This window comes from Myodes glareolus, chromosome 12 (genome assembly GCF_982192425.1).
Source record: "Myodes glareolus chromosome 12, mMyoGla1.1, whole genome shotgun sequence".
Lineage (NCBI taxonomy): Eukaryota > Metazoa > Chordata > Mammalia > Rodentia > Cricetidae > Myodes > Myodes glareolus.
This window is the reverse complement of record NC_142037.1, coordinates 66,032,698-66,053,816: the sequence shown is the minus strand read 5'-3', so window position 1 is coordinate 66,053,816 and position 21,119 is coordinate 66,032,698. Positions and strand designations below refer to the sequence as shown.

At 40.1% G+C, this 21,119-nt stretch overlaps 2 long non-coding RNA genes across 4 annotated transcripts in view; one reads left to right on the top strand and one right to left on the bottom strand.

Moving 5' to 3' along the window:
* The window catches only part of LOC146892170 (uncharacterized), a 90,578-nt gene that overhangs the window by 49,219 nt on the left and 20,240 nt on the right, over positions 1 to 21,119 (bottom strand). The gene's annotated exons all lie outside the window — the stretch shown is intronic.
* Positions 5,659 to 12,037, top strand: LOC146892171 (uncharacterized). Its single transcript, XR_015004753.2, has 3 exons — positions 5,659 to 6,120; positions 9,205 to 9,409; positions 11,536 to 12,037. It is a non-coding gene; the product is annotated as an uncharacterized LOC146892171 (long non-coding RNA).

Sequence of the window (21,119 nt, the reverse complement as noted above, 5' to 3'; positions counted from 1 at the left end):
GAATTGCATTAACATTATGTCTCTTGGGAATTTCCCATAAGTGATCAATCAGTCCATTAGGATCTTTCCCCTCCTATCATATTAAGCTCCTGCTCTCATCTCTATTTTTCCTTCTATTAGTGCTAACTAGATACCGTTGGATCAAAGAGAATAATGCTGTTCTATCTTGGTATCACCTTCCAGTGCTGACCACACGATGCTCAACTTTATCTATTATGCATTGAATACTTATGTTTTATGCTGAAGAATTTTGTGTGGGATTGTAATTCTCAGCTTGTCTTTTCAAAGCTTAAGAAATATGTGTGTGTATACATACATATATATTGTATTATGTGTATGTATACATATACACGTATACATACATACACACATATATAACGCACACATATATTGACTTTTTAATTGTTACTGTCTTGAAGCCAGGACATGTGGGTGGCATAAATGAAGCAGACTGAAAGCCACAGTATGCAGAATTTCACATAAGATGCATTGACACATCCTCATTTAACAATGAGAATGACTGCTGTGGGATAATGCTCTTGTATGTTGTAAAGATTGGCCACTCATATTGGCTTAATAAACACTGATTAGCCAGAAGCCAGACTAGGAGAATTCTGGGAAGAAGAAAGGCAGAGAGATGCTGTCACCAGCCAGATACAGAGAAAACAAAATGAGAATACCTTACCGAGAAAAGGTACCAAGCCATGTGGCTAACATATAGTTAAGAATTATGGGTTGGTTAGTTTAACCCAAAATTGCAAAAGCTAGTTAGTAACAAGCTTGAGCAGTAGGGCAAACAGTTTATAATTGATATAATCCTCTGTGTGTTTATGTGGGACTGAACGGCTGTGAGACCAGGTGGGACAAAAAGAACCATCTACAGATGACTTAATCCATCTTCTAGTTTAAATAAAATATGAGAACTTTAAAATTTATTTCCCTTTTAAGATTTAAAACGTGGCACTTTTTTTTCCTTTTATGTTCTTATACTCTGTGTTGTTATCCTTTCAAAATGACTAAGATTGTGTAAAAATCTTAATAACCACTCTTTTAATTAACACTCAAACACTTGTTAATTGACAAGTACAGTACTGGTGGATGGTAGAAGGTGAAGAGATACTCACAAATAGGATGATAATCTCTCCATGAATTTCAACATGTGACAATTTGTTGTCAAATAATTTAAGTAGCCATAGGGATCTGAAGTTGAAATATATATATATTCACTCACTCATTGGCTTTTGAGGTAGCTGGTGTGAAATACCCTGTAGAGCCAAGGAGATCCTCTAACTCACATTCGTCTTCCAAACTCAGCTTCCGGGTGTTGGGATTACAAGTGTGAGCCACAATGCATGGCACCACTTCTTTTAATGATTAAAATTACAGTTAATTAATATCATGAAGATTAAAAGAAGTAGTTAAATTTAACAAATGTAGTGTGAAAACTAAATTCTTTTTTTAAATAAGCTATCTGTATAAAAATGTTCTTGAAACAGGAATTAATTTGATTATTGCTATATGTTGGATATTGAATTCCCCAAAAGTCTATGTATTAAAAGTTCAGAGCCTTGTATGGTGCTATGGGTTGACAGTGGAACCTACCGTAAGAAAGAACCTTCTCAGAGGTTCATATCATTGTATGTATGACCTCAAAGGGGATTAAGGTCCCTGCCTCTATTTCTTCCTGGTAATAAGGGGAGCAGCTTTGCTCCAGACCACTGGCATCCAACACACTCACCAGAGGCTCTGAGCAATTTGGAGAAGTTTTGCTTTTGTTTCCACAGGAAATGAGGGACTATGGATTCATTCTGTGTTAAGAAAAAATATGTTTGACCAAGGAAGACCCCCTGAGAAATCTCTGATAGGAGCAGATAGCTCAGATGTCTGAGTTCTACATTCTGAACAGTTTCAAGACTGCTGGTTGAGATAATCAAACCTCAGAATACTACAGTCAGGACCTGATCATAATTCTAAATTTTCTTTAGGTCCCCATAAGATTATCACCATCCCTAATCAGCAGGAAGTAGCCTAGAAAACTAAGCCCACATTCCCCCAAAATTAATTATAGATGTTTTCCTTTGTTTAGAATGTTGGTTACAAGTTGTTTGGATAATGGTCAGGAAGAAAGCTAAACAAAGATTAGATTCAAGTCCTTGTTTTGAAAAAATGGGGAGGGGAGAGTGCTGTGGAAAATGGTATTGTACTTTGCAAAGATTTGTCACTTGTGTTTTAATAAAACACTGATTAGCCAGTAGCCAGGCAGGAAGTATAGGCAGGGCGACAAGAACAAGAGAATTCTGGGAAGAGGAAAGACTCAGTCTGCAGTAGTCAACCAGACACAGAGGAAGAAACACGAGAATGCCTCATTGATAAAAGGTACCAAGCCACGTGGCTAACAGGGACAAGAACAATGGGCTAATTTAAGATAAAAGAATTAATTAATAAGAAGCCTGAACTAATAGGCCAATCAGTTTATAATTAACATAGACCTCTGTGTATTTCTTTTTGACTAAATGGCCGCGGGACAGGTCAGGACAGAAACCTCTGTCAACAAGATTTTAATACAAATGTAGTACAATTAATAGAAATCCAAAGACAGAAATTGGGGTTCAATCTGAAGGTCAGAAAAGCAAAACAGCCAGCCTCTGGCTCTTACTTCTACCTCAGCTCGAAATGGTAATCCTGCCTCCAAGAATCTCAGAATGAGACTGTAAGTACGAGCTGACTCCTCCTGTTTTATATTCCTCTCTTCCACTACCCCCTGGTTTCTCCGGCAAACTAGTGTGGCCACTGGGATTAAAGGTGTGTGTCACCACTGCCTGGTCTGTAAGGCTGAGTAGTGCAGCTGTTTTTCTCTCTGAACTTCAGGCAAGCTTCATTTATTAAAAGACAAATGAAATAATACTGCATACTAACATTTTCTCCAGTTCTCCAGTTATAAAAATCATAAGAATTGAAAAACAATAGTCAATATTGCTTACAAAAGACCTATTACAAACATGAGGGCACAGAAATGTTTAAAAACAGCATATTGGTAAAATATATATTCCAAAACTTTAAGGCACTAATTTATATTTAAAAGTTTAAATTGCTTTTTTTCTTTTAAGTGAAGGAAAAAAGAAAAAATTCAATTAAATAGATCATCTCATTTAAATGTAAAGATATGAACACATTTCAGTAAAGAAGTAACAAAAGAAAAATCAAAATTTTTAGATTTTTAGCAAGATTAATTACTCTCAATTAAGTGCTATATGTAATACTATAGCATTTATTTTCATGTACAAAAAAGCCACTTGCCAAAATTGATAAAGTATTAGATCATAAATCAAGACCAATGAATTTCAACCCATTAAGACCATTAATCTTTGGAAATTAGGCAAGAACTCAGTAATAGAAGTAACTAGGAAAGGCCCAAATGTTTGAATAGAAAAAATAGACATCTACACAATCCATTGATCAAAGAATCCCTCCCCATAAGAATCTGGGCCACAGTATGACAAAAATGTGACATTTCAGGACATGTAAGATGCAGTTAAGTCTGTCCTTAATCAAGTGGGTTGCTGAATGGAACTGAAGCAGTCTCTGTAGGAAGGAGTTCCTGACAGGTACTAGGGTCCTGACCAAATACCCACAGCTGAAAGGTTACAATCACTAGTGTTGTACCTGCTTGTCTTTGGTATTGCCCTATTGCTGTGAAGAAAGGCCATGACCAAGGAAACTTGTAAAAGGAAGGCTTTAACTGGGGTGGGGGGGGGGGGGCTTGCTTATAGTTTCAGAAGGTTAGTCAGAGATCGCTATGGCCGGGAGCGCTGGGGCAGGCAGGCACAGCAACGGGTCACAAAGCAGAAACGGTAAGAAGCGAAAGTGGGATGGGGGCTGGGTAGGAGTCAGGAGGAGAGGACTTGATGGACTCGGGGGAGGATAAAAGAGGGAAAAGGGCTGAGTATGACCGAAGTGCATTATATACATGTATGAAATTGTCAAAGAATTATTTTCAACAAAGAAATTTTGAAAAGAAAAAGCATACTTAGAGTGAAACATGGAGCCTGGGATGTCAAGACCAGGGAAATGAGATAAAGGGCTGAGATTCAGTGATAAGTGTCCACCTCAGTAAATGAGCTTACGCTTTCAGTTCTCGGTGTTTTCTACTTCTTAAAAAATAGAAAAATAAGTTCCTCAAGATCCAATCTCAGGCTCAACAGTACTAAGTGAATCTCCATGTCATTGAGTGTCCCTCACAAACTGGAGCGAGCATTCACTGGGTCTGAATGGTGCATTTGCACACCCTAATCCCCAAGAGGTTTTTGTTGGCGTTTTCTCTGATGTGTTTTTTATCCTATAGTCGGATTATGCTTCTCAGAGCCATTCTGCAGCAGAAAGTGACACCCTGGCTGACTCAGACTCACCCTTCCAGAGACAGGCAGACACAAGCCTCGGGACCAACAGACAAAACCAGTCGCTCTGCAGGTTTCCACGTCGCCGCACCCAAGCAGCCGGAAATATCTGTTCGGCCCCTGCACTGTCGCTCTGGCCTCAAGACAGGATGGCTTAAGAACAAAATTACATAAGCAATACCTTTATGAGGTTTTTATAAAACTTGAAGGTTGCAAGCTTCAGATTATGGAGCAAGTAGTTCATTGTTGCCAGCTACTATAATAAGCCTTATTCAGGAGATGAACAGTTTGAGGAAACAGTATATTCAATATTTAGTTTTTGGACTCATCAATTAATGTATCTGAAAGAGCATGTGTATAGTAGTATAAAGTGTTCAAATTCATTCCCCACATGTATTGAATTGAATTATCTGTGAGTACTAGCTAGAAGAGATTTATCTGGAAACAGCTGAATAATGTAGTATCCATATGATAGAAATCCTCAACCACATCAAATCATCAAGAGCCCTGAAATTCTCTTGCTTTCTTTTATAACACTTAGCGTGATAGAGGTTCATGTATATGGTTTCATTAAAGGAAATAGAAATTGCTCCACTGAAAACATTAATTCATCTAGAATTTCCTACTTACAGAGTATTGAAATCAATACTCTTGAGCATCTAGGAGCCGGATGTCCTCCATCGAGGGCAATCAATCAATTTCCTTAAGGACAGAGAAGGAAAGAAACCTTATCTCACTGGGTACTTTGGTTTCTATGGGAGCAAGTAACTTTGATAGCCAATAAAATCAGCTCTCCTCTAGTGAGGAAAACAAAAAAGAAAACAAACACTAACCATTTTAAGTGCTTTCAAAGCTAGGTGGCAGTGCACAGCACACCTCTTTAGTCCCAGCACTTGGGAGGCAGAGGCAGGTGAATCTCAGAGTTACACACACACACACACACACACACACACACACACACACACACACACGGAAACATATACACAAATACATGAAAACTAGGTCAGTATAATAAATATTTTATTTACTTAGGATTTTTGAGACAAGGTCTCACTATATACCACTGGCTGGTCTAAAATGCACTATGCAGACCAGGATGGCCTCAAACTTATAGGCCATCCAAACTTATCCTGCTGCTGTCTCCTGAGTGCTAGAATTATAGGGATTGTACTACCATAACTGACTCGTAAATAACATTAAGTTACAGAAGAAATTGTATCTCCCCCTCTTAGGAGTTTGCTAACTAGTGAACATTATTGTAAAACGATTTTAAAGGCGGCCAAATAAGTTTGGACCAATGGCTGTGTATTCTTTTAATAAACCTGGATGTTTTTCTTTAGAAAAAAAAAAAGTTTTGGAAGGAAGGCATGTACTCAGCAGAAGTTTGCAACAGCTTGCCAAGCAAGAAGGGTGTCTGCAGAGAAGCTGGAACAGATACAAAGTCCAATTAACTGGGAATTGCCAACTGGACAGAATAGCCACGCGCCTTTTGCAATGTAAGTGTATCAGGCGCCACCCTTTGTTGAAAGCTTGTGAACATCGTCCAGATCTCTCTCCACCCTCATCTGCTTCCCCATTCTCTTCTCCTGCACAAATGGCAGTCGCTCTGCTGTTGCTTTATCACCGGTTTTGGCTTGCTTTTTTGGATGTAAAATCTTCCTATATTGTGCCAACTGCCGCTGGAAATTACTAATACTCTATCTGGATCAAAGCTAAAATATTTAAGGTAATTATCTTTCAAAACATATATAACTTATTTTCGTGTTGAAAATATGCTGAATTGTAGAGTCAAATATTCAACATATAACTACAGCCCTTAAGTGTAAGGCAGAGAAAAGGCCTGAGAGCTTTTCTGGTATTGGGGTATTATCAAAAATAGCCTTAAATGACATTTTGTCACTTTCCTCATGTACTTGTCATTTTTTTTATCAAATTCTAGTACCATGGTAACCATTCTCATGAAAAAAAATGTATTTCAGAAAGAAAATAAAATACCTCTTTCCACCAAAAGCTAGGCAAATAGCAACTCAGATAACATTTAATGTTGGATATCATTCTGGTCCCTCATTATTTTTAGATGCTGCCCAAATTTCATGTCTCAGATTTTACCTAAGGGTTGCAAGGCATTTCAGCACCAGAACCAGACAAGTCATCTGGCTAATACAGCGCTATGGCCCCTTCTCTGTAATTACCTTTCTGGGCATTCACAGACACTCACACACTCCTAGCAACAATTTATCACTATTGATACTATCTGTGAGGTATTAAGAAGCATATTTCATTTGGGGGACATCTTTAAAACAGAAATAAAAATGTCAAACATAAATCATTGGAAGGAGAATAGAAACTAAAACCATGTCTCCCCAAGAGATGCACATAGCTTGTTGTAAGCATGACCCAGAATCTGCTGTTGGCCTGAAGAGGAATGAGCTTATATGCACAGCCTTCTACTAAAATAAGGACTTAGGTGGAGAATTACCACGGATTTGCCAGAGTATGCGGGTTTGTGATGCCAGTGGAAACTGAGCTCTTTTGGGAGGACTGCTAGACTCTCAGAATATAGGCCTATGTGCAAGACAGAGTAATTTCGCCTTCCTTCACCCAGAAAGCTTGAACTCTGTTTCCAAGTAACAATACAGGAATTCTAGTGAAGCTAAGCTTGCCTAGGGAAGGGCTGAAAGATGATTAAGGGAACCACCCATAGCTAGGTGTGGTAGCACACACCTGTAATCCTAGCACTCTGGAAGCCAAGGCAGAAGATGAGTTTAAGACCAAGAGTTGCTTCATGATTGGAGCTGGTCTACCACAGCAGAGAGCTATATGTTTATTTAAGACACTGATAGGTGTGTGTGTGTGTGTGTGTGTGTGTGTGTGTGCGCGCGCGCGCGCGCGCGCGCGCACGCGCGCGCTTGCGCACACATTGCTTTTATAAGATGCTTCTATGGCTCTCCCAGCAAAATAACTGTGAAATTTTCAAAGGTTACTATTTATTTACCAATAGGGTTAAATTACAAGAGCGGAGAAGACTCTCTAATATAGCCTCCAAATAATATGGAAGGGAAAAGAATGAGAGGGAGGGAGGGACATAGGAAGGGAAGAAGGGAGGGAGGAAGGGAAGGAGGGAGGGAGGAAGGGAAGGAGGGAGGGAGGGAGGGAGGGAAGAACTTATTCCTGACTCTACCCAAGATTTTCTGGTGCTTTCTGGCGCTTCAGTTGTATAATGCATTTGAACATTTCTGAATTTCTAAATTTAGCTTTTAGCCTCATTCTTGATTATATTCTTCTTCAGATTGACTCATGAGCTTTTAAAATGCCACTGTCTGGTGGAACCCTACAAGTCAGGGCACTTGTATCCTCCAGCCAAACGGGCAACCTAAATATTATCATTCTTGGCTCTAATTGCTGTTAAAGCCATAGTCATTACCAGGCATACATAGTCTTACCCAATCCCATAACAAACTAGATTATAATTTAGGAGTTATTAGTAGCTGCTTCACATCTACTTTGCTTTGTTCAAATAGGCTGGTCTGCCACTACTTGGTGCTTTGTTCTTCATGAGTTCTCCTCCCTATTCTATGACTGAATAATATCTCAACCAATATTTGTTTTTCCCTTGTCTCTTTTCCACCAAACTAAACTTTTTCTTGCTTTCTTGTGCTTCAAGTCAGGTAGTCCACCCATTAACAAGCTGTACTTGAAACATAATATATCTCCAAATGCAACTCTATCTCATTCTGCCTGCTTCTCTTGGATTTCCCTGTAGCTCTATACTTCTAGAGGGGTTCCCATGTGTCCAAGGGGATTTACCCAACTAGGTCCGTGGGCAGCAGAGGAGAGGGTGCCTGAACTGGCCTTCTCCCATAGACACACTGATGAATATCTTGCATATCACCATAGAACCTTCATCTGGCGATGGATGGAGATAGAGACAGAGACCCACACTGGAGCACTGGATTGAGCTTCCAAAGCCCAAATGAAGAGCAGAAGGAGGGAGAATATAAGAAAGGAAGGCAGGACCGTGAGGGGTGCGTCCACCCACGGAGACTGTGGAACTATCTAGTGGGAGCTCACCAAGGCCTGTTGGACTGGGTCTGAACGAGCATGTGATCAAACCGGACTCTCTTAATGTGGCTGACAATGAGGGCGGACTAAGAAACCAATGATAATGACACTGGATTTTGATTCTACTGGATGTACTGGCTTTTTGGGAGCCTAGTCTGTTTGGATGCATACCTTCCTAGGATGGGGGGGGGGTCTTGGACTTCCCACAAGGCAGGGCACCTTGACATCTCTTAGGACTGGAGAGCGAGGGGGAGGGGGGGCAGGGGGAGGGGGAGGGAAATGGGAGGATGGGAGGAAGTGGAAATTTTAAAGAAAGAAAGAAAGAAAGAAAGAAAGAAAGAAAGAAAGAAAGAAAGAACCAAGACAATAAAAAAATGAGTGTCTGCGCTCAGCTAATCCTCCCCACAAGGCAAAGAGGTTCCCTTTTCTTAAACCTTGATTTTTAAAGAGGCTGGTAGCCCACCATGGGGCTAGAGGAACCCAAAAACTTGGTACCTTAATAAAAGTGCCCAGGATGACCTAAAGGTCAATCTTAAAAGAAAGAAGAAAGTTGGTCTGTATGAGAAGCCACTCAGTAGAGGGAAGAAGTCAAGGGTTACTGTCTACACATCTGTTTCTGGGATATGAGCCATCCTGATTCCTGATGTCGATCCATTTATTCATAGCTGGTTGCTATGAACTTGGCGTGGGTAGCTGATCATAGCAGATTAGCACTGAGCCCCTGATAATATCTCTTATTTGCCCCCAGGCTAGTACTGTCTTTTTCTTCAGCTTCCACCTGGTCTCACAAAGGTCATCCAGCAGTGACCCACATCGGAGGTCCTGAGAACAGATAAGCCTGAGAACACTCAAAAGAAACCTTGAAAAACTTGGATACCTTACCTAGGTTTGCACACTGACGATTTAGCTTGTTATAATGTCTTGGATACTGAAAAACGACATGCAATTCCTGGGTAAGAGACGAAACTTTTATTGCCCACGACACACACAGCATTCGGAACTGTTTGTGCATGTCAATTCCACTGTTCCCTAGAATCCTAGAGGAGTTACATGGAGCAGCTTACTTTGATGCTGCTCATACAACAGTCTTGAGCTGAGAAGTCCTATGTTTAGAGCAGCTTAGAAGTCTATTAGAAAAGACTGGGCTTCAAAAAAGAATTTGTCAAAATTGTGTTCCAGAGAGAAGCACAGCTTTCATTGTATAGACAACAAGGAGACCTACTCTAGAGTTTCATAGTCAGAGGTAAATACGGTCTTCTGTTTAGTATCAAAATTGTTGTAAAAAATTGGTTCAGGAAAAGGAACCTTCATTATTTTTGCTCACAGAAACCTATGGAAATATTCTTCCAGCAGTTAAGAGTGAGTTACAAGGAGAAACGGCAGAATGTATGGACTTCTCAGAACAACTAAGCAATGAGCACTTGGCACAAATAGACCATCTATTCCCTCTTCCTCTAAAGAACTTGACAAAGTTAATAGGTCTGTTTATACTCAAGATGATTCTCATTTATCTACTAATGTAAATATCAAGTATAATTAACTTCTTTCAAACTTTGACTTGTGTAGTTACCAGGAAGAAACTGTACAAAGAACAACTCAGTTTACTAGTCGCTATGTATTGGGCTTCTATTCTAAGCCAAACATGGTAGGTGCTGGAGATACAGCAACAGACAGGATGGGTCTAGTTCCTGCTCTCATAGAGCGTTTACATCTAGTTGTGACTAAAATAATAAAAAAGTGAAGTTTTTATTTGTTATCATCTTTAAACTAAAAAAAAAGTATTAGTTACAAAGGGAACAAAAACATACATAGTAAAATGTTCATTCATTTATCTAAGAAATTATAATTTACTGTCTATTTTTAATCTTTCTATCAGTTCAAAACTTCAAAATAAAAGTTGGCAGAAAGTTTAACAATAAATAAGTTATTTTTTCTTAAAAGATTCACTTTTGTTCTAAAACCTGATTGTTTAAACTGACTCCATGACACATGACGCTCCATGGTATGGTTAAGAGAAAGGATTTTATTGTAGACGTGAGAGAGAAACCAGTCAGAGGTATCTGAAAGAGACCAAAGCAAAAGGAGAAAGTAGACGGAACATGTCCAGTGAACTGGAACTGGCCTGGAGAAAAACAGGAGCAGAGCAGACAGAGAGGAACCTAGAGGGAGAGCGAGACAAGAAAGGGGAAGCACAGCTCTCCAAGGGCGTGGACTTTGAAATGTAGAATGTGTACTTGTGACACTAAGGAGCCAGGAGCCCAGCATGGGCTCCCAGAATGCTGACAGACAACACATCTGCCTGCAATATGGGAAATGACTTCTTTTGGTAGTGGGGAACCAGCTTCACCAATTCCTGAGGAATGCTGGCTTTTATCTTATCACCAGAAATCTTCCTAATTCAGGACTGCCTGTTGGAGTCTGGGGATTTGGAGTTGTCTTTGGACCTGACACTAATGCCCTCTTTGCATAATTATAATATTTCCATGATAGTAGGATGGCTTTTGGTTCCATTGTTGTTGCTTTTTTTAATCAGAAACCCCAAGGCAGAAATCAAATCATAACCATGATGGATAAAAGCAATCATGGACTATATGTTGCCTCCCACAGAATGTCCTGCTGTAAATGGACACTATGTCAGCATTTGTTAGGAAGTTCTGTTCAATATTCTATAAATTATATCAGCATATTTATTTTATGGCTAAGAACATAAATAGAAACATGGAAATCTAGATATGGGATTTGTTATCATTCATTCAGCGTTTCTTAAGCCACTCTCCAAGTCAAGAGTATATTTAATAATTTGGTAATAACCTGTAGTGACTAAACTCAGTGGATTTGCTATTTACATGCTAAAACATACAAAGTAGAATCTCTTCACCTTACTAGTGGAGAGACAGAATTAATAGCACCTGAAATGTATCCAAACAATGGGAAGTAAGAAAAAAACTGTATTTTCCTATTATCCTTAGTTCCAAGCCTACCAAATAGAAGTCATCATTATTTGCATTTTGCTTTCTTACCATTTTCAAGTTGCCAGACGCATCTGTGTCTCTGATATATGATAAATCTTCTTGTTCAGGAAGGAATATTGGCAGGAAGAAATCCAAGGCTTAAGTGATTAAAAGGAAAAGGAAGCACGGAAGAATTCAACGAGGAAACGAATATGAGACTAAAGGAGCTGCTATAACTCTTTCTCCGAAATGGAAACGTTGGCTAATGACTGTGAGATAGCTCCCTTCCACTCATCCGCTCAAACAGTTCACTGCATGTCCACCATATGCAAGATATGGCAGGCAGTGATTATAAAAGAATACATCATGTTTACCTATAAAACTTTTTTTTTTTTTTTACTAAATCCAAGTAAGAATATAGGTGTGAGACCAAAACAGGAACAATATACCTTGTAAGTTAAGGGTTCTGTTTGCAGTTCAGACTGTTAAGTTCCTGTTTGTCCTGTGCAGGTTAAAGTTTCTATTTGTAGTTAAAGAACAAGTTCCTGTTTGTACGGTGTTAAATCCTTGCCTAGTTAAAGAGTAAGTTCCCGCTGATCCATATTAAATCCTTGCAATAGTTAAAGACTATGTTGCTGTTTGTCCTGTGCTAAATCCTTGGGAGTTAAAAGTTTCTATTGTAATCAAGTTCCTGTTTGTTAGATCTGTTGTAAACTGTAAAACATGCTTTCCAACCTCCACTAATCTTGCAACCCCTTCCACATGACGGATATCTCTACCTTGTTCCTTACCTTCCGTTGTGTTTTTCTAACAATGTGTAACAGCTGCCTCTCTTGTCCCTATGGATACCTTATCTCTCCTATGAATACCGACTTAGGGAGAGATAACTGGCCGGCCAGTCCTGCGTACACCCCAAAATTTAGTTTACTACAGCTGGACAATCATGGATTTGGTCCTTTCTCCTCTCAATTCTCAGGTTTAATAGAGTCCAGCACACATAGTGAAGGTATATGGTAGGAAACAGCAATGCAGACCAGGCAATCAGATCCATTTGAATCTCTGTCATTTAAAACCATTACATGAACCAGTTCACCACACCTTTTTGCTTGCATTTACTCATCTGCTAGGACTTGCATGTTAAATGGCACATAGGACCCCATGTGAGAGCTCTCGGTCCCTAAGCTCTCGCTACTATTTTGGGAAATCATAGGCCCCTCACAGTGGAAGGCATTACTGCAGAGGGGAGTCACAGAGGGTGACCCTTTTAGGATCTCATTCTGCCCACCTTGCGGCCTGAACTCCCTGTTTGCTGATCCACTGTGGTGTCAATGATGTTTACCTATGTTCCCACTAAGGTAAAGGGAAAGGCCTTAATCTGTATACCTACTGTGATGATGACTGTACCATTTAAAGCTATGAAACAAAATAGACCTTTCTCCCTGACATTTCTCTGAGATGTATCACCACAGAGATAAGAAAAGGAACTAATGTACTATTCATAAAATACTAAATAGACTTTCATATTAGTTGAAAGGTAAGGTAAACACACATGAAATAAATATGAGATTAATATATGACAAGTTATGGAAAACAGTAAGGAACTGGTATGAGGCTAGTGTCCCTCTCTGGCAGCTTTTAGAAGGTCTTTGGTGTAAGGACCCAGTTTTTGAATTTCTTTAGATAATGCCAGGAAAGGAAATGGCTTAGTAAAATGTTCTTCGGGACAGACAGCAGCCTTAGAAGCATTTCAGTAGCAACCTAGAAATCTGAGCAGTCTGGTTTGCTGGTCAACCTACTCCAGAAGTAAGGGGAGTGTTAAGGAAGATGTTCCTTACTCTTTTTATTGTCTTTACATTTTCATGATGAGCAACAATCAGCCTTCCTAACATCTGTTTTCAATATTGTAAGGCGATCACATAAATCAACTGGCAGAGGATAGCTTCTCTACTTGAGGTGATTTCAGTACTTCTTCAACTCACCGATTCCCACGAGCTCTTCAAGACTCCACTTGAAGAGCAGAAGAGCTACCCCTGTCCTCACCAGTTGCAACACTTAGGAGAGTATGTCCTGCAGCTCACTTGGGCAGCACAATAGAGTCAGTCCCATTGGCGGAGGTGTGGGTGAGCCAGCTCTGAGGTTGTGAGAATGGGAGGCTGTCCCCTCTACCCATCTGTCATGTAGAGACAAGGGTGGGGGAAAGATGCCCTCCTCCTCTGCCCATCAATGCCTGGGGCAGGTGGGAGGTCTGACCCTGAGGCCATAAGAGGAAGAGCTGACCCTGCCCCTCGTCAGGTGCACCACATCTGGGCAACACAGTAGAGCTGATCTCGAAGGTGTAGGTACATACAAAGGGACGTGGAAATGAATGGGATGGAGATGCATGATGTGAAAGATGAGAATAAACAAAAAGAAAAAAAATTTCACTTATGCATGAGTCACACGGTGTGTTAATGAATATTCCAACTAAACCAGACCTTCCAGTGAGCTCCCATAAGATTTAAAAGGGCTTTTTTACAATTTATATTGGTTCATACATTTACTTTCAAGAAATTTATGGTATTGATTTACTTCTTCATTCCAACATAAAATTTCATTATGTATGTGTGAGAGTGAGTGTGTGTGTGTGTGTACATGTATACGTATGTATGATTCACTTCATTCAGGATCAAATGCATTGCCTAGAGATACATCTTCATGCTAATGAAGTTCTGTACCTTTTGAGACAACAGCTGTACATTTAAACACATGGAACTCTAAAACCAGCCCTGAAAAATAAAATCCAGATCCTATTATATATCTCATTCTTTGTTGAATAAAAAACTAGTATTCAGCTAGCACTCATCTATATTTTATCTTTTTTTCACAAAGCAATAATTAAGGTTGTAATTTTTTATTTCCTAAGCATTCTTATGGGAACTAAATCACTATTGAGCCTGAGTAATTCCGAGTGAATGATCAGAATCACCTGTGGATAGATGCTCAGTAAATTATTTTTTTTCAAAACATAATAATGATGAAACTGAGGAAAATACATCCATTAAGCAAATACTGTAGGAAGCAAAAAAAAAGTTGAAATCAATAGCTGTATAAAGTGAATACATGTGTGGAGAAGTTACAGTTTTTCACCTCAGATAACTAGAAAATATGACTATCTGGGATGCAAAAAAGAGTCCAAGTGAGAAAAGGTGTTATTGCTGCAATCTCATAAAAACTTCCCCTTAACTCAGGCATCTGCCTGGTTTGAGACGCACTTAAATTAAGTAAGCCCATAAACTTCCAAATCAATTTGGAACAAAATCAAAACTAATCATTCACTTATGAAATAAGATTCTGTGCTGTCGCCTTGCTTGTGTACTTTAAGAGGTCATGGAGAATACAAAGCACCATAAATGTCACAAGTAACATGCTAAGAGGTAAAGAGGTGAAATTTACTAGCAAGGCAGATACATTGCACAGAGCATTCCATTTGGTCTTCACAGTGATCCTCTTGTCAAAGTACTATTCAGTCAGTACTACAAATAGGAATATAGGTAAAAGCACTCAGGGAGACCGTGGTTCTCCCACTAATGACTGGCGGTACTCCAATGCCACTATCATATTTCTGACTCCAGAGTTCATTCCCTTTCTTTCACTACACAAAAAGTTTTTCTACAACAAACAAGCCAAAAACAAACAAAAACCCCCAAATCAACCAACCAGCCAAACAAACAAACAAAAAACCAACATGGCATTGTTCATCATGCAATCAAACTTTCCATGGGAATCCCATTTATTTTCTTGCAGGGAAAAAGAAATATTTTTCACCCATTACTAGGTTCATGGATGAATGGATGACGGTCCAACAACAGAAGAGGGGTTAGTGAGTGAAAAGCACCTAAGGAATCAGAGGAACTTGCATATTTTGTTTAGGTTTGATGTAGAGTCAACAGTTGGGGGAAAATATAGTAAGACAAATGGTATAAAATAGCATAGTGAACTGGGATCTTAAAAGGACTTCAGCTTGTTCTCTACATCCTCACAGACATAAGGAACCCTTACCCCCACGCTGTAGGGAAGAGGTGCTTCTGAAATGAGAGCCTCAAAGAAAGCCTTAGAAGAGAGGGTGAGAGGGACTTCCCTGTGTCTGTTGTTTTCTGAAAGACCAGCTTGATGGTAATTTTTGACTGTCAGTCTGATGAGGCTTTTAAAAATAGTATTTAATCAATTGAGAATTTCATACAATATATTTTAATCAAGGTCTCAACCTCCCCAAATTCCTCCTATATCTATCCCAATATTCTTACCACCTAATTACTTTAATGCCTCACCCCCGCTCTCTCTCTCTCGCTCGCTCTCTCTTTCTCTCTCTCTCTCTCTCTCTCTCTCTCTCTGTGTGTGTGTGTGTGTGTGTGTGTGTGTGTGTGTGTGAATGAGTGTTTCTTTCTTCTCTCTGTCTGTCTGTCTGTCTCTAACTTGTTGAGTTCTATTTGTGTTGCCCCAAAACCCTTGGGGTACAGATCCTGCCTTGGAGCATAATGGACCTACAAGGGTCACATACCCAAAGAGAACCGATTCTTCCTCCCCTGGTAGTGCTCAAATGCCAATATCTCTTCAGCTAGGGATGGGACTTCGTGCCCACCTCTTCCCCTCTGTGCTGTGACTTTGTCTTTCCTGAATTTGTATATCTTTTGTGCATCTTTCACAATTACTGTGAATTCATATGTGCAATCACCCTGCTATGTTCAGAACATACTGTTTTCTGATAGTCTCCTGCTTTATCTTGCTCTTATAATCTTTCTGACTCCTCTTCCATGAAGATCCCTGAGCCTAAGAAAGAGGGCTATCTTATAGATGGCCCACTTAGAGAAGAGCACTCTTGTCTCAGTAACTTTTAAATTGCTATGATAAAGCACGATGACCAAGGCAGTTTGTAGAGGAAAGAATTTATTGGAACTTACAATTTCAAAGGGTCAGTCCATGGCTATCATGACAGGGAGCATGGCATCAGGTAGGTAAGTATGGTGCTAGAATAGGGGCTGAGAGCTTGTATATGATCAACAAGCACATGGCAGCCAGGGAAAAGCCTGGGTGTCTTAGTTAGGTTTCTCTTGCAACATCAAAACAACAACAACAACAGAGACACATATTGGAACACTGGACTTAACTCCCTAGGTCCAAATGAGAAACAGAGGGAGGGAGATCGTGAGCAAGGAAAGCAAAATCAGAGGGGGCCTTCATCCGACGATGGATGGAGATAGAGACGGAGACTCACATTGGAGCACTGGAAGTCAGGACCGCGAAGGGAGCGTTCACCCACTGATACAAGGGGACTGATTGAATGAGAGCTCACCAAGGCCAGCTGGACTGGGACTGAACGAGCATGTGATCAAACCGGATTCTCTGAATGTGGCTGACATGGGGGCTAACTGAGCCCCCAAGGTCCAAATGAAGACTGAGAAGCCATTGACAATGGCACTGGGTCTTGTTTAGTCTGCATGGACTGACTTTTTGGGATCCTGGCCTGTTTGGATGTTCACCTTCCTGGACCTGGAGGGAGCGGGGAGGAACTTGGATTTCCCACAGGGCAGGAAACCCTGACTGCTCTTGGGAATGGTGAGGGAGGAGGAGAGGGAGTGGGGGGAGCAGGAAGGTATTGGGAGGAGGGGAGAAAGTGGAAAGAGTGTTTTCGGATACTTGAATAAACAAGTCTAATGGAAAAAAAAAAGAAAAAACAACAAAACAAAACAAAAAAACCAAAGAACAAAGAGCAAGATTTGGAGGAAAGGTTTATTTGGCTTACACATCCAGATCATAGTTTATCACTGAAGGAAGTCAGAACTGGAATCTAGAGAGGCAGGAGCTGATGTGAAGTCCATGAAGGAAACTGTTTAATGGATTGCTTCTCATGGCGTGTTCAGTCTGCTTTCTTACAGAACTCAGGACCACCAGTTCAGAGATGGCACTACCAGCCACAAGCTGGACCCTCCCACAATGATCACTAGTTGAAAAAATGCCTTACAATTGGACCTCATGGAGGCATTTCCTCAACTGAGGCTCCTTCCACTCTGATGACTCTAGCTTTGGTCAAATCCATACATGAAACCAGCCAGTACACTGGACCTGGGCCTGGGTTTTTGAATCCTCAAAGTCCATATCCAATTGTGTACCTCCCAACAAGGCCACACCTCCTCAACCTTCCCAAACAGTTCTACCAACTGGGGACCAAGTCTTTAAACATTTGCGCCTACAGGAGCCATTCTTATTCAAGCCACCACAACTGTCTTATTCTCTCCATGTTGACCGGTTCTGTGTTTCTGTGTTAACTGCCGTCTATTGCAGTAAGAAGCTTCTGTAATAAGGGTTAAAAGAGGCACTGATCTATGGGTATAGCGGTAACTTATCAGGAGTTGTTTTAATACTATGTTTATTTAGCAGAATAAGAGTAGTATGTTCTCCCCCTGTGTCCTATGATCTATTTAGCTCCAGGGTTCTTGACCCTGATAATGGTGCCATGTCTGGGTTCCAGCTTGTGTAAAGGACCTTAAATCAAGCCTAAAGTGGTTGATTGATCCCATAACATCCATGCCACTATTACACCATTGGGCTTTTCTTGCCAGTCATTATTGTAGATCTTGCGGTTTGCAGCTGAGTAGATTGAGGATTCCTCTTCTCCTCCAGCAGCATGCAGAGTACCTTCCAGCACTATGACAGCTATCTGTCAACAACAGCTATCTTCAACAATAGGGTCTTACTGTCAATTTGTGGAAGGTAACCAAGAACAATAACAGTAACTGGTAATATTTGAGAGCCTACAGACACCCACTAACCAATAACTCAAAAAGAGGCAGCCTTCTCTTGGTACTTAGGTTTTCATGTGCTGATTTTATTGCTATGTTGGGGTGTTGTTTCTCCTTGTAAGATAACTCTAATTTAACTTCTTTTATGGTTGCATATGTATATATTTTAGGAAGTTTCTACAATAGCACTTTCCACATGGTATTTTCCAAAGGCTTGTAGTGTTAATTATCCTTCATCATACTTTGAATTTATAGTCACCTTGGAAATACACTTCTGGAAGTGTCTATGTGGAATAGTCTAGATTAGGTTCATTGAAACAGGGAGACCCCTACTCAATACAGGCAGTACCAAACCACACCAGACATGGACTTGAACCTAGTAGAAAGAAATATAATGTGGAGAGAGATTGAGGAAGACACTGGGAATTGTCCTCTGGCCTCATATAAATGCACAGATACATATCCTTGTATCTGTACAAATATATGCAGGAGCATCCTCACGGATATGTGAGAACACCCATACAAACACATACACACACCACATAAAACACGCACACCAAAGGAAGGAAGGGAAGGGAGGACACCTGAGCTGTGGAGGAGGTCAAGAGTTCTGCCGACTCAATAGCCGCTCCCATTCATCTACCTTCCTGCCTGACATACACAGCCATGAGACTCCTGGGACACCTCTGCAGGAACCAGTGCTCCTCAGAGTGCACGTCAGAGTGCACAGAGTGAAGAGGCACTGTGGGACCCTGTGTTTCCAAGTGCAGAGGGTGTGAGAACACAGCAAGAAGTAACTAATTCGGAGTGGTAGATAGAGACAGGCTGTGTTCACAAAATAAGTAAAACGTAATCAGAATAAGAGAAGGCATGGAATACCTGGAAAAGGGAAAGAGCAAGTCAAACACAAATACTTAAAAAGATGGCTAATTTGAGCAATGTTGAAAAGACCTATTTCTGTGACCAATGAATACCAAAAAGTGGCAGATAATGTCATAGAGTTAAGATTTACATTTAGATTTAAAAAGTAATGGGGAGATTACCAAAAATTAAGATTAAAACATGCATGTGTCCCATAGAAACTTTAGAGAAAAACCAAACGCTAAGCTTTTCTAGTGCCAATAGAGTTGTGATGTTCATTTTTCTGTCAGTTTGGCTTCTTTCTCAATGAAAATGGAGAATGTTTTTATATTTAAAAACCAGAAATTAAACCAATTAAAAATATACAAGGACATGCAACAACATTGCAAAGTGTATTTTCCTGTAACTAATATTTCTCAATGACCCTTGTCTTCTGTATTGTCAGAATGCACTGTTCCCACAATTTGAATTATTTGCTTTGCCATTCACTAGTATTCAGCAATTTTGTCTTTCAAGAATAGCAAATATCTCATCATTGGTTAAAATGTGTGAAGAAAAGCAAACAAAAGTCCATATGCAAGATTTGGACACATTTAATACTTGTGAGAATTCCCTCCAGCAGAATGTAGGGCCGGGGCTGACATTTTTTTCCCAGCTGATTTAAACATAGAGATTGGGGATCACTATGAATGAAAACTTCTTGTTAACTGAAGTTCCTGAAAAGAGGCTGTGCCTATACTAAACATTCTACAAAGGTGTTTAACTGATTGGAGCTTCAGTGATAGAGGAGATGTGGAATGTTGCAGATCCAGAGCCAGATTCTGTTGGCTACTTCACCCCTTTGGTAGCCATTCATTGCCTCCTCCTTTGGTGACTTCATATCCTAACTACTAGGATAAAGCCTTTGGAATGTGTAGACAGATCTCTAGTCTTTGTCAACCCAAAGGCTAGGACTGTCTCCAGATCTCATCTGAGGCCTACAGCAGTCATTTCTTCACTTGGATGCAACCTGCTACTCACCAATATATTTGAAAAATGTTTTGATTTATGAATTTCTTTTTTTGTTACTATAAAATTTTATGAGAGTATTACCTTGCTTGGACATATCTGGGACAATTTAATGTGTGTTCCCAGGCAATGATCTCTGCTTTTTGGCCCCAGAATAAACCATCTCTCATTCTCTTTGAGGTGAGGCCTGTGTTTTTGATTGGCATGCTCAACATTATCAGTTTGTTCGAGTGACTGGTCTTCAGTTTTGGTTGGAAAACACAGAGAGACCCTCACAGTGACAAGAGACCATTGATCTTCACGGACTGAATCCATAACCTGTTACTAATCAAAAACTCTCTTATTCTTTGTCATCAGTGCATGGAATGTACCTCTTCCCCATGTCCTTATGTTATCCTAACAGTAAAAACAAAATCCAATCACATACAGGGTGCCATGATGTCTCCAGGGACAAACTGCCACCCATCTGTATTTTACATGGAAAAATCTCAAGCCATACGGAAGATATTTCTTGAAAATGCCATCCTCGTGACTAACAAAACTTGCAGACTTTAGACCACTTCAATAACCAGATAAAATGCCTGTTCTTTTCATTGTCAGGTGGACAGCCTAAAGGTCTCACAATCAGTGCTGTCCACTTTTCCATTCAATCAAAGCTTTAGTCTGAGAGGTCAGCCGATATATCTATCCATGGTGATGTTTCCTTGTATTCAGCATCAGTGGGACACTGGGATGTCCATTGGAAACCAGGGAACATATGGACTATACAATCCCTCTTCTGTTAGAACTGGGGCCTTGCCAGTCTTACTCATCCCTCCACATGAGGAACTGAAGTACTTGAAGATTCTATTGCACACACAGTAAGTCTTTTAAAACCATTACAATATAACTAGCCAGAAAACTAGAAAGTCCCAGTGTCAAGTTAATGCTACCATTATAGGCAAGGATTGGGGTCCAGAGGGTGTCTATTGATATTTGCATATTCTTGTGTTTCATCACAAGGAATTAGTCCACAGATAGGCAAGTAGAGGCAGAAAAAGACAATTTTTTTTTAAAATAGAAGAAAA